The following is a 15228-nucleotide window of genomic DNA, read 5'->3' on the forward strand; positions in this document are numbered from 1 at the left end:
AGCCTCACCTTTAATGCTTGTCCCTTCAAGGTGAGACATGATGATTATGATTACTCCATAATGGAATCGGGGGTTCTCGACCTTACGTCACCCCGATAGAGTTATATCTTGTCCTTGAGTTTTTATGCATGCTTTATGATAAGAATATGATGATGAGGCTACACCTTGCCTAGATGGTCGGGCATGAGAGAACATAATTCGAATCAGATACCAATTTGCATAATCCAAATACCAATTAGAATAAAGTACCACGATGGAATAAAAGAAGGGAAATTTCCTAAAGTCCTATAGCCTCTCACAGATAGGTGCGGAGCTCTTCGTATACCGATCTACCATACTCTACTATACTTGCTCATATACTTATAGACCGGGTAACCTAGGGTTCTGATACCAACTTGTCACGTCCCAACTCGAGGAACGTGCGGGCACCTAATATTTTCTGCCTCAATAGGCGAACCTGTCCCTTATACATCCAATCATCATTATGTAAATCATGAATAAAAGAATGACAAACCCAAGAATAATACAAGATGTCTGACATAATATATAAATATCGAGTGCGGAAGATAAACAAATCCCAAATAGTGGTCTGATCAGCATAAGAGCTAGTAATTACTATACAAGTATGTATAATCAATACATCACCCGAATACATATTGTCTCGAAATTGAAATGGGACAATAAGAGAGATAGAATCTCGGGCTACATGGATCATCAAGGGCTCACCCTCAGAACTCTAGGAACGTCGCCTAGAAATTAGTCGCGAGGTTTAGAAGTCTCCCCAACAATGAACTCTGCACTCATACAGAGAGTACAACACGATAGCATCAGTACAAAACATGGTACTGAGTAAGCACCATAGGCCGACAACAGTTAGATCACGCATGCAAATAAGGAAATAGAAAGATAATCATGCTCATAGACAGATACAAGTCAACAAGTCCGAGTAATACAATCAATCACCCAACAATGACTCAAAATAATTCACGAATACAAACATATCCTAATAATCACCCAATAATTCAAGTATTACCGAAGATCAATATCAATCCAAATGATGATAAGAACAAGTAATTTGAATGAAATGGAATGAAATGCAATGATACACCCATGCTCCGAGGGGACGATGTCCACCTCTCGACAGTCATGACCCACGGGGGACCGCTAAGTCCATGTTCCGTCATTTCACCTTACACAGCCTAGATTGACTCCTCTATCCAATATCACTACTAACCACTCTGTATCACAAAGCGTAGAGTTGGCTCCGTAAAAATAGCAAATGTTGAATGAATCATACTTGCCTTCGTCAGCACTATTTCTCAATATCAAGATCAAGACAAATATATCATGTTTATGTGAAAGTTTGTCATACAATGAGGATATCATAATAACATAGGGATTCCAATCAATTCATATATAAAGACAACAATCATAGTAAAAATATCACATGAATCCGTTCCTTCCAACCAGTGTGCCAGAATACATAGCAACCACCGATTCATATAAGAGAAGCCAAGCATAAACTTAGGGAATCTACCGGCCACGAGCCTGAACACACAAGTCACACAACAATACCAATCCTTGGAATTCCATCCCAACTTCTTACCTGAAAGTTCACATGATGTCTCCAACAATTCCCTAGTACGACATATGATTCGACAACCGAAGTCTAACTAAAAGGTAAGCCATAAACCACCTGGAGTGTCGAACAGGAATCCCAACAAATCATGCGAGCGCCTTTACCTTCTATAATGCCTCCAAACACTGACGGTCTATTTATAACGTAATCAAGATTAGAAATTATGAAGAACAGTACCCATATTGCTAGGTTTCTAATTCAGTCAACTTAAGCCTATAGAATTTGGGGAAACAGGCCCACAAGGGCAAAATGGGAAATTCAAAAATGAAACACGCAATTCAAATTTAAATGGTCAAAATCCACTAATAAATTCCAGAGCAACTCAATATTAAGCTAAAATCATATTTGAAGAGTTACCCGGAATTTTGGGTATGAACGCTAATTCTCAAATTCCCAAATTGGTAACTAATAATGAAGGAATCATGTTTATAAAGCTATTACCCATTAATCCCAAACGAGTATAAGCTTATTCTATTAACAAATCATGGTTTGGTAACCAAAACTTAATTTAACAAAGAAACCCCAAGAACCCACTTTAATCCTTATGTTTTAGGAAGATTCTAGCATGAATTAGGTAGTTTCTAAGGTGGATTATGAATCATAAATGAAGAATAGGGTTATCTGAACTTACCCGAATGAAGAATTGACTTACTATATCTTGTTTTGCTCCCAAAGTAGCTCTAAACCCGAGAGTAATGAATGAGCAGTGATAGGGTTTGAAAAAGGATTTAAGTCATTTAAGTTCCCGTTGGCTGCTACAGCGGTCTGCAGTCCGCTGCAGCGGTCACCCATAATATTGTTGAGCCGCTATAAAGGTAAGGCCATCACCGTGGTTAAATTTCTGTCGTGGTCCCGGTGTCGCCATGGCGAGACACCAGACACCAGAAAGTTACCAGTCCCACAAGTCTCATCCCGAAATACAACTATCACCCGAAGCCCCACAGATGCAATACTAACATGAAAACACACATAAAAATACACTACGAACTCACCCGTGGCCTCGGATTTCCCAACGGGGGTCTTGTTGACCAAGTCCACGTCTAACACCCCAAAACCAACTTTCCAACACAAGTCAAAAAATGTATTCGATCCATTGGGAAGCGAACCAAACATATCAACAAATCAAAAATGACCATCTGAATATCTCAAAATCAACAGATTTTTGAAAAGGGCTAAAATGGCACAAGGTCCCCACAAGGCTAAAATATGCTAATGAAACTCAAAAAAAGGTCCACAAGGTCAAAAGTACTGTAACGGCCAAACGGGTCGTTAAAGTTCTTACCCAAAATTGGGGGTTTCCCTTTAATTCCGAATTACGCTTAATCTTGAGTTGATTTAGCAATTGATTTGTGGGTTTGATCATCTAGAACATGAATTGCATATTCCACCTTCCAATTTCCTATTTTACCCTTATGGGTCCGTTTTCCCAATGCCATGAGTTAGATTATGGCTAACTAGAAGTATAGCAATATGGATATCGTTCTTCTTGATTTCTATTATAGAACTCGAATATGATTAGACTTTGTGTATTTGGAGGTGCAAAGAAAGGGAAAGGCTGAGGTTTGACGGTCTGTGGCTCCAATTCGGATTTTTAGGTAGGTTACGGCTTACCTTTTGATTAGATTTCGGTTAGTGAATCATATATAGATTTAGTTATTGTTATAGAAAACATGTAAACCTTAGAGTATGTATTTTGGAATGGAACACTTAGGTTGGTATTGTTGTTGACTATGGCTTGTCGCCTTATCGTGTTCCATTGAGTTGTTGCCTTATTTTGATTTGTTGGGTTATCGCCATTTATTGAGTCTAGGATTGATGCTTGGTGATTGACTTATGCTTCAGAGAGCATATTTATCGTTGTTGAGGTTGTTGGAAAGGAAAGTAAAGTTGTGATAGTGATATTTCAATCGAGATATGTGTCGATGTGTGGCACGATTGATTCTTATATTCTTATTGGCATTTTTATCATGAATACACTCATTTATACATATATTGGGATTAGGTTGCGTGCCGCAACACTTACTTGGATCGGGTTGCACGTAGCGCAATACTCACTGGGATCGGGTTGTACATCCCTTAACATTGATTATTGGAACGGGTTGTGCGCCATAGTAGGTACGTGGACTTAGCGATCCCCTATGGGTCATGACTACCATGGGGATGAGATATTTTTGCCGGAAGTGTGTGTGTATCACTGCATTTGCATTGAATTTATTTCATATTTTCATATGGCATTGTATTTGAACTTGATGGTTGTTCCTGTGGCGATACTTGCACTTGATAGTTATTCTTGAGGTTGTACTTTATACCTATCATGGATTTTTTAGAGATATGCTAGTCTTGGTAATTTGGCACGGGATTGATACTTCGGAGTGTGTTGAGTTATATCTGATTGTGAGCATGTCTACATTTTCAGTCTTTTTCTTATGCATATGCTATCTAACAGTTTTTGCCCTATAATACCTACTCAGTACATGCTTTTGTAATGATTCTAGCGTGCTGCATTCTTTTTTGAATGCAGAGTTCGTGACTGGTTCAACTTCCTCACTTCGTGACTGAGTTCCAAGGCTGTTTGATGATTATTTTAGGGTGAGCACTTGGATGGATCTGCAGCCCTGATGTCTTTTCTCTTCTACTTGTCTTACTTGTTATTCTGAGATAGTGTTCAACTTTTAGGCCATGTATTCATATTTCAGACTTATGGATTTATTGTAGTGGCTTTTGTAAGACCGAGACTAGATTCTTGGGGACTGATGTATTATTCCGCACTTACTTTATTTATCTATGTATGTTATACTTATTATATATTGTGGTGATTGGGCTTAATTTACTTTTTATTAGGTTATGAATAAAGGACGGTTCGCCAATCGAGGTGGGATATGGTAGGTGCCCGCACATTCCTCGAATTGGGACGTGATAGATCCAAAGAGAATATTTATGTGATTGTTCAATAGAGGCATCGACCGGTGGAGGAGGATACTTAGGAGATCGAGTTTGACATGCAGTGGGGATATTCCAAGCTTTTTATAGTTTAGATACCTTCTTTCTCTTTACATTTGAGGACGAACGTGTGTTTAAGTGGTGGATGATGTAACAACCCGATCGGTTATTTTTACAACCGATGCTCTATTTTGCGTCTCGCCAATTCCAGAAGCTCCATAATAATAATTTTTACTTTCTTTCAAAATTTGAAGTCATACGGATATCATTTGGTTCATTGCAAGAGAAGGTTTCATTTTGGAAATTCTGATATTCAATTATTTAGATTAATTGTTCATTTCGGGAATACGTGCTCTGATTCATGATCTGAAGATTCCACTAGATTTTCAATATTATTTGTGACCTATAAAAATTTGATTGAGCTAATTTTATAGTTCATTTGGTAGGTTTTTGACAACTAAGTCAATTTTAGCATTTACTATACCTATTTATGGTGGAAAGATGGTCACAGAAAGAAATAGGACCTGGATTGGAAATTTGTTGGTTTTGTTAGCTTAGTATTGATGTTTATGTCTTGTGAGGATTGGTGGCGCGATTCCCGAGGCTTTCAGATAAGTTTTGAGTAAGGAAAAGGAATTTGGAAATCCTTAAGTTAAGAAATGAAAAAGCTTGACCAAAGTCAACACCGGGGGTAAATGAGTCATTTTTGAAGTTTCCCCCATTCCATTAGGATCAGAATTGTAATGAGCCGTTATCTCGTTTAGCTATTTTGACTGTTTCCCTAACCTCATCATGCTTTATTTAACTTATGGGGGTGGGTCGCACGATTCCCGAGATAATCTGGTGTGATTTGAGTAAAGAAATAGAGTTTTTGGAAATTCTTAAGTGTTGAGTGGGCCAAAGTCAACATCGGGTGTAAACAAGTCTTTTTGGAAGTTTCATTGAATTCATTAGTTTTAGAATGTCAATTATAACTTGGTTGAGTTGTTGGTTCGGGTTTCGAGGGGCTCTGGGGTATTTTGGTCATTTGGTTGGAAAACTAGTTTTAGGGCGTTTGGGGTTGACCGGGTCAAGATGACCTCTTTTTGAAATGTCGAGTGCGAGTGAGTTCGTAGCATGCTTTTTAGCTAAGCTGTGTATTTTGTTTGCATCCGGGAGATTCTAGATGTGTCTCGGGATTGTGGGGGTGAACGAGTCAAAAACCAGAAAATATGGTTTCAGCTATTGCTGATGTTGTCAATCGCGGTTGTGATGCCACATGGGGTGATTGCGAGTTGCCAACAGTCTGGTCATCGCGGTCGCGAGGCTCTTGCCGCCCTCGCGATGGTTTATTTTTATGCATCCTTGCGATCACGTGGATGGGTCCCTTGGCAGATTATGGAAAATCTCATTTCGTGATTTGACACCTTATTCTCATAATTTTCTTTTGGGAGCTTGTTTAGAGGTAATTTTGGTAGGTTTCGCAAAGATCACCTATTGGGTATGATTCTAGCCCTGTTTTTATGATTATTCCACGGATTAGTAAGGATTTTTGTCACGACCCGTCTAGAGGGCCGCGACGAGCACCCGGTGCTAGCCCACTCGGGCGCCCCTTATCTCACGCTTATGCTTACATCTAGGTGAGCCACATAATTAAACGCATAATTCTATTCATTCATCATGCTAGTCCCATTGGACGACAATGCCTTTATATTATAATTGGCATCTATGCCACATAAACGTACATGAGCCGACAAGGCTATCAAAATGATATACAAAATATAGGCCGACAAGGCCAGACATGTCTAACCATATACACGTGGCTACGAGCCTCTAAGAAGAGTATAACATATCACATGAGCAGGACAGGACACCGCTATGCCCATAATTATGTACACAAAAGAATAAGTACCCAAAAGCTATGGCTCCGAATGAAATGGAGCTCTGCTATGTAATCTCTGAGAAAGCAGCCATGGATCAAGCCTGTCTCCCTGTGCACCTGCGGGCATGACGCAGCATCCACAAACAAAAGGACGTCAGTACGAAGATTGTACTGAGTATGTAAAGCATGATCAATATCAAATAAATAGCAACATAAGAAATAGCATAGGATGGGAGATGGCAATATCATCTTCATATGCACTTACTTGCCTTTCATAGGAACTTTCCATTGCTAATACGTATTTGTGTACATACGTCATTATCCGCTTTCATAATAGTACCCGTACCATATTTGTGCTCGTATTCGTATACATGCCCCTTATTCACATTCATATACATAGTCATATCATATTCGTATTCATATCATATACATGATCATATCATATACATAGCATTTACATAGCATACCCGACCACGTAGGATCGGTGTTTCATACATACTTGGACAACCAAGGCTCAAGGTTACTCATACCTGGCCCTACCAAGGCTTCAGGGTTACATCTACCTGGCCCTACCAAGGCGTCAGGGTTATCCGTACCATCTGCAGAGGTGTGCTCGCGTTACGTAATCATATACATACTTATTTACATATCTTACCCGGCCTCATAAGCTCGGGGTTCAAAATAGTCATACATAGACACATATACATAATAGCTCATAAGAATCTTTACTTTCTACATCATTATCATAATCGTCATCAACATCATTATTACTATTATCGTCGTTCATCACATTTATCTTTATAGCCCTACTCGTCATACGAGGGATATAGTACAATCGTAGCGTATCAAGAATCGTGAGATTACTAGCTCGGAAGATCAATTCATTTGAAGGATATCATAGTCTCATAGAAGATTTAGATATTTGGCCAAAGAACCATGCCTTATGAAAGAAGGGTTAGCCTTACATACCTTTCCGTTCACCATTTTACACTTGCGCGTTCACCTCCAATGCTAGCGTTTCTACCTTCATTGAAGTCATATTATCATTAGAATCGATATCTATCATATACGACTAAAGCTATAGCAAATCGGACAACATCTCCTTTATTTATACGACATTCCTCCATAACATATATCAACTCCCGAACGTCAACAACACATTCACAATACCATAACAATAGTCATTATTCATCCACATTTCTCAATTTGCTTTCAATTACTCATATCCATGGCTATGACACACAACTATGTCCATTCACGTACATTGCTCATCTCATGTTCTCAACATCATTTATAACACATTTACATCACAATACATCAAGACTCATAACTCAATTCAAACTATTTCTCAAAATGGCACTATTCCATATTCATGACCCATTTTGCCATACCTTTCTACAATCCAAGTATTTCAACTCTTAAATACCTTAAACAACATAGAAACATCATGAATCTTACCTTAGATGTCGTAGGAACAAGCCTTGGTTGATAATACTCTACTTGAGCAAAAACCCTAGTTTACCTCCATGAGATTCTTGACCTTGAATGATCTTTGATGGTTTTCTTACACTTGATTCACTTGGTTTATGTTGTTGATCACCAAATATCCTTGAATTCTTGTAGAATATATGTAGAGAGATGTTCTAGAGAGAAGGGGTGTGAAGTGGAAATGAAATGAAATAACCTTGGTCCCTTTATTTATTTTCTTCAAATCTGTCACGACCACATATACGGACCAACATACGGTCCGTATAATTTATATGGACCGTATGTCTGGCCGTATATTTGGTCCAGAAACTTTTGCCTTTCTGGGCTGATTATATGGTCCCAAACATACGGACCGTATAATTTATACGGCCTGTATGTTTGGCCGTATAACTCCCAGTGGTTCCGAAGTCCGTTTCGTCGATTCGTTTGATCTCTAATCCTTATGGAACCTTCTTAACACTTGTTCAACACTTCAATACCAATCTAAGGGACGTTATCACACTTCTCCAAGACATCATTAAGTTTTCATTTGTTACACCTCGAAAATTTCCCCGCGAACGTACAATGAAAAGTTGCAGGTTTGCACTTTGACCCAGTTGGTCGTAAAGTGGAATACGACCCGTAAAGTGATTTACGGACCGTAAACTGCTATCGTCCTCCAACCTTTCAAAAATTTCAACTTTCTGTCAAATGCTTCAAATGGTTAAAACGACTTGGAATACGGACCGTAAATCGAAATACGGGCCCGTAAACTGAGTCGTAAATTGCCATGATATCTAGCATGCCTTTCCGGTTTTGATATGCTTAAATACGGTCGCGAAGGACGGACCGTAAACCAGAATACGGCCCGTAAAGTGGGTTTACGACCACTGTACACCTCAGTCACTGTTCATTCCGGAATAGATTTTAAGTCATTAAAAAGAGACCCAAGCTCATTCAAATCATTTCATATTCACGATATTTCTCTCTAGAAACTCCTAGAATACTCTCTACTCTTCAATTACAAGAACTCAAGGGAGATTGGTGATCAATTACATGAGACCCACGAAATCAAGTGTGAGAATCACACTAAAGTTCATCCTTTTCAAGAAAACCCAAAAGGAGTGAAGTAGGGTTTTGGTGCTAGAGGAGTAAATCCATTCAAAGCTTGTTCAACCATCATCTAAGTTAAGTTTCATGACCATTTCATGTTGTTTAAGGTATTGGAAGGTTAAGATGCCCGAATTGTAGAAAAGCATAGCAAATGGGTCATAAATGAGTGAATAGTGCCATGAGTGAATGGTAGTTAAATTGAATCATGAATGTTAGTGTGTTGTGTGTATGAATACGTTATAAATGACATGTAGACCATGAGATAAGTGTGATACATGAGAAAATACGATAGCGAACCCACAACCATAATTGTGGGAAAAATGAAGAGAAATGGTGGATCATGGTCATTGTATTTGAATGATGATTGTTGATTGCTATATTGTAATTGTTGTTGTGGGTGTTGGAAGTTGATATGAAGTATGAGAAAAGTAGTATAAACAAAGGAAGTGCTGCCCAATTGTCTCTAGAAATAGTAGTGCGTTCTTATAGTTGATTAACTAACGTCAATCCTCTTTTGAAGGTAGAGGCGTGACATTGAAGGAGAATAAATGAACGCTAGATTGCTTAAACGAGAAAGGTATGTGAGGCTAGTCCCTTCTTTCTAATGGCATGAATCCTATAGTGTAACTACTTTCTTATCCACGAGCCTATGTCTATAGTTAGCTACACAAGGTAATGAGTTAAAGTATAGAAAGTCTAATGACGTTATTTATGGCTTACACTCACCTCATATGCTAATTCCTTCGAGGTGAGACAGGATGTCAATGATTGTTCCATAATGCAATCGGGGGATCACGACCTTACGTCACCCCGATAGAGTGTGGTTGATCTTAAGCCTTATGTATGTATGATGATAAGCTAAGCATATTGTGATGAGCATATGATGATACTACTACTACACCACGCCTAATTGGCCGGGCAGTCACCGCCAAGGGGGGCAGCTATATGATACACCATGGCCAAATGGCATGGGCAGACACCACTAGTGGGCAGCATGAGATGTTACCCCAGACGCGGGAGGCCTAGACGCAGGCTCATGTTGTGATTATCACACCGATCCGATATGGACGGACAGTTTATACATGATGCATATATGATATGATATGATGATGAGCATGAGTAAGACAACATGATTTGTTTTTTTATACTTGGCAGTTAGATTCTGATGTTCCACATGAGTATCTTCCGTATATCATTGTCTTACTTCATTGTTTATGCCTCTCATACTCAGTACAATATTTGTACTGACGTCTGTTTTCTTTGGACGTTGTGTTCAGGCCCACAGGTAGACAGGGAGGAGAGCTCGATCCAGATCCGTAGTAGCTGTCAACTGAGTGGAAGCCCTCCATTGTCCCGGAGGTGCTTATGATTATTCTTTTTAGTATATATCGCCATGTATATGTATTTTTATTGGGAATGACGGTGTCATGTCCCGTCCCGATGTTCAGCACTCCAGTAGAGGCTCGTAGATACGCAGTGCGGGTTAGATGGTCTCACGAGATCACTACTGTATACATATCTATATTATTTGATAGCCTAAGGGCACATGTACACGAAAGTATTTTATGTTTTCATACGAAATATGATTTTCCTCCGCTATGAGTATAAAGATGATAAAAGGAGCATTAAATGAGTAAAATAAGCAACAGAGCCAGCGGTGCTCGGTGGTTAGCCCCGGGTACCCGTCGCGGCCCTTATCTGGGTCGTGACAAAAGTGGTATCAGAGCTGTTCGTTCCTAGGAAGTGTCTACGAGCCGTGTCTAGTAGAGTCTTGTTTATCGTGTGTAGCGCGCCACATCAATAAACAAGAGGCTACAAGGCATTTAGGAAAAATGACCATCTTTCTTCTATGAGATCGTGTGATAGAGCCGTGTATAAGATTTTATCCTCCCTAATAGTGTGTTAGGATTTCAGAATGCCGCCAAAGGGAAAAGCTACAGCCGCCCAGAAGGGAAAGACTATGACAAAGAGGCGGGTAGAAAGAGAGCCCCCAATGAATATTGAAGAGGGTGAATCACACAACGAGGCCTTGTCTAATACTTCTTCTACCCTGCCTAATGTGGGAGAAAAAGGAGGAGCCCCAGCTCCAATTCCTCCACCGGCTGCTTCGGGTCAACAAATGACCGAGGTCATTCAGCTATTTACACAATTGGTTGCCGCACAGGCACAACGACAAAATGTGGGTTCAAGTGACCGGGCAGCAAGTACCAAGGCCCGTGATTTTATGAGTTTAAATCCTCCGGAATTCTTCTAGTCAAAGCCGGATGATGATCCGCAAAGTTTCGTAGATGAGATATTAAGGACATTGAAGATTGTCCATGCCTCCGAGACCGAATCCGTGGAGTTGGCATCGTATAGACTCCGGGATGTGGCGGTGTTGTAGTACAATAATTGGGTATTAACAAGAGGAGAGAACGCGCCTCCTCCGGTTTGGCAAGAGTTTGTGGATGCTTTTATTCGTCACTATTTGCCACCCGAGGTCCGCCGAGCTAGAGCGGATAGATTTATGAATTTGAAGCAAGGAAACATGAGTGCCCGGGGGTATAGCCTGCTAATTCTTTGGCTAGATATGCCCCGGCTATTGTGGCCGACATGGGGCATCGGGTACATAGATTTGTAAGTGGCCTAGGGCCACATTTATTCAGAGATTGTTTGACAGCTTCCTAGTAAGACGGGATGGATATTTCCCGAATACAGGCCCATGCATAGAATTTGGAGGGGCGACAACAACAACAAAGAGGCGACCATGATGTCGATAGAAGACAAGGCAAGAGGGCCAGATCCATGGGAGCTACCAGTGAACATAGAGGGGGATCAAGGCAGACATATTCTGGGTACTCAGGCCAGTCAGTGAAAAGTGCACCTCCTCAATTCACAAGTAGGAGATTTGATCGCTCTTTCCGTTCAGGACAGGGCCAGAGTTCGAGGGCTTCAGATTCCCAGCTCAGGGAAGATTATAGTCAGAGGATACCCCCAGTGCCGCGATGCAACCAATGCGGCAGATTACATTCCGGACAGTGTCGTCAGGGTTCGGATGCCTGTTATACTTGTGGTCAGGTGGGGCATATGATGCGGGATTGCCCGTCGATGAGTGGCAAAGTTGGAGTTCAGCCTACAGGTTCAGCAGCTGGCTCTTCATCGGTACTCCCGGTAGGGCATACTCCCCAGATGACAGCAGGCCGAGGCAGAGGCCGAGGGGCAGCATCTACTTCAGGTGCCACTCATCCCCGTGTATATACTTTAGCCGGACGGCAGGATCTCGAGTCCTCTCCGGATGTAGTTACAGGTACATTGTCTATATTCTCCCGTGATGTGTATGCATTGATAGATCCGGGTTCTACATTCTCTTATATTACTCCATATGTTGCTGGTTGTATTGGGGTGAAACCCGAGTCAATTAGACCCTTTGAGGTACTCACTCCGGTTGGTGATCCCATGATAGTAAGACAAGTGTACAAAAATTACGTCGTGATGGTATGTGATCGTCAGACCAAAGCTGACTTGATTAAGCTAAAAATGGTAGATTTCGATGTAATCATGGGTATGGATTGGTTGGCGTTGTGCTATGCAAACGTTGATTGCCGCACAAAAGTGGTCTGATTCCAATTTCCAGGAGAGCCCGTGCTTGAATGGAAGGGTAATACAGCATCTCCAAAGGGCAGGTTTATTTCTTACCTCGAGGCAAGGAAGATGATAGCCAAGGGTTATTTTTATCACTTAGTCCGGGTTCATGATATCGAGGCAAAGCTGCCAACTTTCCAGTCATTTCCGGTAGTGAATGAATTCCCAAATGGGTTTCCGGACGAACTTCCAGGCCTTCCACCAGAAAGAGAGATTGACTTCGTTATTGATGTGTTACCGGACACCAAGCCTATTTCTATTCCTCCTTATCGAATGGCCCCGGCAGAATTAAAGGAGCTAAAGGTGCAGTTGAAGGACTTGCTTGAGAAGGGATTTATTAGACCCAATTCATCACCGTGGGGAATACCGGTCTTGTTTGTGAGAAAGAGAGACGGTTCCCTGCGAATGTGCATCGATTATAGGCAACTGAACAAAGTGACGATAAAGAACAAATATCCTCTTCCAAGGATTGATGACTTGTTCGACCAGTTGCAAGGTGCCAAGTGGTTTTCCAAAATATATTTGAGGTCGGGTTACCATCAAGTGAGAGTTAGAGAAGCAGAAACAGCCTTCAGAACGAGATATGGCCACTATGAATTTCAAGTGATGTCGTTCGGGTTGACTAATGCTCCGGCTGTGTTTATGAATTTGATGAACAACGTATTTCGGCCTCTCTTGGATCTATTTGTGATAGTATTTATTGATGATATTCTGGTGTATTCTCGCACGGAATCGGAACATGCAGATCATCTGAGAATTGTTCTTGGTATTCTTCGAGCCCGAGAATTGTATGCAAAATTTTCAAAGTGTGAGTTCTGGCTGAATTCTGTGACATTCCTAGGCCATGTCATTTCAAATGATGGTATTCGAGTCGACACCCAGAAAATTGAAGCTGTGAAGACTTGGCCAAGGCCTACGACGCCCACAGAAGTCCGTAGGTTTCTGGGTTTGGCAGGTTATTATCGAAGGTTCGTAGAGGGATTTTCGTCTATTTCAGCCCCATTGACTAAGCTAACCCAGAAGTCAGCAAAGTTTCAATGGGATGATGCCTGTGAGCGCAGTTTCCAAGAGTTGAAAAATAGGTTGACCTCAGCCCCGGTTCTAACACTTCCAGAAGGGCCAGATGGTTATGTTGTGTATTATGACGCTTCCGGTGTCGGAGTGGGATGCGCATTAATGCAGCATCGTAAGGTTATTGCATATGCTTCGAGACAATTGCGGAAACATGAGAAGAATTATCCAACTCTTGATCTCGAACTAGCTGCGGTCATTCATGCCTTAAAAATGTGGAGACATTATTTGTACTGTGTGCACGTTGATATCTATCCAGATCACAAAAGTCTTCAGTACATCTTCAAGCAAAAAGAGTTGAACCTGCGATAGAGGCGGTGGTTAGAATTATTAAAAGATTATGATGTTAACATTTTATACCACCCCGGGAAGGCGAATGTAGTAGCCGACGCACTTAGCCGCCGATTAATAGGCTATTTATGTGAAGTCCCTCCAGAAAGGAAAGAGATGGTTCAAGAACTTCATCGATTGGATAATCTTGGAGTGCGTGTAATTGATTCGGGCGATGCCGGGATTAGTATAAATGATTCCACAATTTCGTCCTTGGATATGGAAGTGAAAGAACGGCAGTGCGAAGATCCGCAGTTATGTCATTATAGAGACACATCTCATGGGAAAGAAAAGTCTCCGTTTGAAGTTTCCATGGATGGAATTCTTAGGTACCGAGGCAGGTTATGTGTGCCGAATGTGGTGGAAATGCGCCAACGAATTTTAGAAGAAGCACATTGCTCTTGATATTCTATTCACCCAGGTGCAACCAAAATGTATAATGATCTCAAGATGATGTACTGGTGGGATGGCATGAAGAGAGACATAGCAGAATTCGTGGCACAATGTCCAAATTGCCAACAGGTAAAAGCTGAACACCAGAAGCCGGGAGGCTTGTTTCAAGCAATGGAAATCCCTACTTGGAAATGGGAAGTGATCAACATGGATTTCATCGTGGGATTACCCCATTCCCGTGGCAGGTATGACTCTATATGGGTGATCGTGGATAGGCTGACGCAAGCAGCCCATTTTCTTCCAGTCAGGACCACCTACTCAGCGGAAGACTATGCAAGGTTGTATCTCAAAGAAATTGTGTGACTCCATGGAATCCCATTATCTATTATCACAGATATAGGAGCACAGTTTACAGCTAAGTTCTGGAAATCTTTTCAAGAAGGTTTGGACACGTAAGTGAAGTTTAGCACGGCATTTCATCCGCAAACTGATGGGCAGGCCGAGCGTACCATTCAAACTTTAGAAGATATGCTACGGGCGTGTGTGTTGGATTTCGGTGGTAGCTGGGATGACCACTTACCCTTTATTGAGTTCGCATACAACAATAGCTACCATTCAAGTATACAAATGGCTCCATATGAAGCTTTATATGGAAGGAAATGCAGATCTCCAATCGGATGGTTCGAAATAGGAGAAGTACAATTAGTGGGCCCTGAATTGATCCAACAAGCAATAGAAAAGGTTAAGGTGATCCAAGATCGGTTGTTGACAGCTCAAAGTCGCCAAAAGTCCT

Source organism: Lycium barbarum, chromosome 5, assembly GCF_019175385.1.
Source record: "Lycium barbarum isolate Lr01 chromosome 5, ASM1917538v2, whole genome shotgun sequence".
Classification (NCBI taxonomy): domain Eukaryota; kingdom Viridiplantae; phylum Streptophyta; class Magnoliopsida; order Solanales; family Solanaceae; genus Lycium; species Lycium barbarum.